The sequence below is a fragment of the Etheostoma cragini genome, chromosome 4 (assembly GCF_013103735.1).
Source record: "Etheostoma cragini isolate CJK2018 chromosome 4, CSU_Ecrag_1.0, whole genome shotgun sequence".
NCBI lineage: Eukaryota > Metazoa > Chordata > Actinopteri > Perciformes > Percidae > Etheostoma > Etheostoma cragini.
Genome location: NC_048410.1, coordinates 28952467 through 28956128, shown reverse-complemented (window position 1 = coordinate 28956128; position 3662 = coordinate 28952467). Strand labels below are relative to the sequence as shown.

The window sequence follows — 3662 nt, the reverse complement described above, 5'->3', positions numbered from 1 at the left end:
CTGTACATGGGGGAAGGATCGAGATACGTGTCCCATCCAGTGGGCTGTACATGGGGGAAGGATCGGGATATGTGTCCCATCCAGTGTGCTGGACATGGGGGAAGGATTGGGACACGTGTCCCATCCAGTGGGCTGTACAATTGTGGCAAAAGGTGTGTAGTGGAGTCGCTGTGCGCTGTAGTTGGTGTCTCAGCCACGTCGGGTATGTTGTCGAATTGGTTCAACAGCTTGAATGGTATGGCCCAGCACGTATACACAACGGGGAACGGTTGTCTCACTGACCCCAAATGTCTCTGCCACAACCTTGTGTCCTGCACAAGTGGCTCACTTGTACAATGCTACCTCTCTCCATTTAGGTTTGCAATCTCCAACCACGCTACAACCGTACGCTCTGCGGACTCTAGTTTATTCACTCTCAACCAGTTCATCGAAATGCTTCTAATTTGCATTTTCTTGTCGTTTTTCCTTTTTCACTTTAAAAGTTTGACAGTTAGATGGAAACTGCAGCTTAATATTAACTTCACATCCCCCCTTTAAAAAAGATGAGATCCATAGTCTGTGTGAAAATCTAAAAATACCCTCTGACAAGAGAAGAAGGAACCAAGACACATAGGTTGAAAAATGGAGGGAGGGGTATATAAAAAATAATGAATTGTGCAGCATGAGTGATGAGGGCGCGTACCTGTTAGGCCCGTGTGACCCTAGAATAGCCCTGTAGTCGTTAAAAAGTCATTCTGCTCTTCACATTACAGCAGTGACTGACAGACTGGTTCGCATCAAATTAATTATGGATGAAGCCAAAGTCAATGGAGCAAACTGAAATACAGATGAATTTACATACAAATGTACTAATGTATGCACTGGCAAACAAACACAAAACTTGACAGCGAGCTGGTTCGGAGCCGGGTGTCTCCTCCGTAGCTATTTCTACAGGATCTATTTAAAACCCAAGCTGCAGAGGAGACGAGGACGACAGGGCCTAGAGAGGACCGCAGGGAAAATCCATTAACATCTTCTCTTCATTATTCATTCCAAAATGGAAAAAAGCAATAAATAGATCTGCCCTTTGATGATGAGCATCCAATCAGCAGCACCAAATCACGCAGACAGACAACATGTGAACAGGGAATTGAAATGTCCAACGTACTGTGCATGTTTGACATTTCCATAATTCACTGACTTTATCAATAATAATTAGTAATTTTGTTTATTTTTCCAGCTTCCCTGGAAAGACGAGATCAACGTCCCAATTTAAAGGATTGATTCTTGTTGGTTTTTTTCCAGGCTATGGGCCAATTGGGGTCAGGTCTACTGCACTCCAGAGGGTGGTGGCAATGCAACTGAACCTGACTTAAAGTCCGAAGAAGAGCAACTTGTCTATTTATTACATCCATCATCTATCTATGAACTAACACAAACACATGAATACACCACACGCAAGACAGAAGACGTGCACTCGCCCCTCTTTTTCCCACACTGATCATGTCCTGATCAAGGATGAGACAAACTACCAGCATTTTCCACCTACTCCAGCAAGACTCAAACTCAATTTCACTATGGGCCACACTGGAAAAAGAGAATCAATGAGGCAAGACATTTATATATTGACATACTTTTATTTAATTGAAATAAAATATTTTGAGTGTATGATTGCATGCCCAAAGCAATTCTGCTTTGAGTGTGGGGAAAATACAATTTAAAAAACCATTTAGTTCATTTTTTGGGTTTGGCACACTAGGTGGGCGCAAAAAATGTGGATTTGGGCCGGGGGTCTTGAGTTTGACACGTGTTCTACTCAGACCAACTTGTTGGCAGAGGCACATACTGAACCCTCTCCAAAGTTCTGCGTACTTTTTGCACAGGTTGCAAAGCTTGAATACAGTCATTAATGATTTCGATCTTTGACACAACACATAGATTTAAAGGTAACTGGGAGAGTTGTTCCAAGGATTCAGGCTACATCTACACTAACGGTTCTATGTTTTGGTTTGAAAACAAATATCTTTTTGGTTACGTTCACGTCTGGCGTCCACACCACCCCGAGCCCCTAAAAAAAGAGACATTTGGAAATGCTGTTGCTCCCGTTTTGTTTTGAAAACCCCGGGGTTGCGTTGTAGTCTGGACGGGCAAAAACAGAGACCTTTGGAAACAACAACACAACGTCAGTAAATCTTATCGGTTAGGTAGGCTTACACTTTCAGGAAAAGTTCCACCTAGTGACGCTGATACGCCCGACGACACATGACCGACTGGCGGTCGCCTAATTTCGTAGGATATCATAAAAATGGGTGTGCATGCATTTTTTGTACCATATCATACGAACCCCGTTGATGAGAATGCGTTGAGCTGGTTCCCAGATATAGTTACTGCCACAGGCCGCTCAATGCCATAGGTAGACTTTGTCATTAGGTTGCATTTGATAGGTGATCTGATCAAGACGCATGAAGTGTAAATGAGATATACTGTATATCTCATTGACATTACTGGATTAACATTTGGAAATATAGTCAAAACTCTGTACAAGATAAAGATAGATAGATAGATATTTATTGATACCAATTAATGGAAAATTACAGTGTTGCAGCAGCAAAGTCAGTCACACAGCACAGAATATAAATATCAGTGAAATACTAGGATACAATATACATACATACATGCAATATACAGTAAATGAATTATTACTAGGATAAAATGCAAGAACAGATATGTGAACGTGTACAAGTTGGGAATAGAAAAATGTGCAACTGCTCAAATAGGCTGATAAAATGGAAAAAGACCAATTGTGCAGGTTGCACTTAGTGCAGTATTGTGGTGTCTTAATATTAGAGACGTATTTGTTTTTGTATATGTATATATATATATATATATATATATATATATATATATATATATATATATATATATATATATACATATATATATAATGCCACTGAAGTTTTCTGCACCAGATTAAGTTCTGGTTTTCTTTTTTTTAACTTGTGTCTGTTTGGTTCTGTGACAAAAACCTAATATGGAGAGCTAAAGCTATTTAGGCTGCGACCCACTGCTGGCTATTTGGAGCAGTATGAATTAGAGCAGGCAGCAATGATAGCTACCTGTCATGAGGTTAGACATCTCCTATACTACCGCATGGAAAGAAAAAGAGGAACAAAGGGAAATGAAAGATCAGGGGAAAGAGGAAATGGAGATGAAAAATGACAAGAAGGGGGAACAGAAAAGGAGAGCTGATGAAAATGAAGCAGGAAAAGGAAAAGTAAGGCAGGATGAGAGGAAATATTTGAGCAGGGAAGATGAGAGCAGTTTGTATTGAAGGCCTGGAGCCAGAGGGATGTTACTTGCATTTAGAGTATACATTTACTGGGTAAAAGCTCTGCAAGAGATCCCTCGGGATCCCTGATATGAGTATTTCTGTCACAGTTAAAATGTACAGGGTGATGATTACCCCCCAATAATCAAAACTGGTCAGTGCAACCCCCCATTAGAATTTCCATTACATAATACAGGCTATTGCACCATGCCTTGATGCAGACATGGCACAAGTTGTTGCAGAACAATTCACCAGAATGCAAGGAAAGAAGTGTTGGATGTGCTCAAAATTTCAGTTTTGGAGATCTCAACCCCATGCAGGTAGGCCATTCTGATAGAGGTTTCCTGCCTGTTAT

At 40.8% G+C, this 3662-nt stretch overlaps 1 long non-coding RNA gene across 1 annotated transcript in view; it reads right to left on the bottom strand.

Moving 5' to 3' along the window:
- Positions 1 to 3662, bottom strand: part of LOC117943797 — an 8586-nt gene that overhangs the window by 667 nt on the left and 4257 nt on the right. Inside the window, exon 2 of the long non-coding RNA XR_004656436.1 lies at positions 1177 to 1179. This is a non-coding gene — a long non-coding RNA (uncharacterized LOC117943797). The remainder of the gene's footprint in view (positions 1 to 1176; positions 1180 to 3662) is intronic.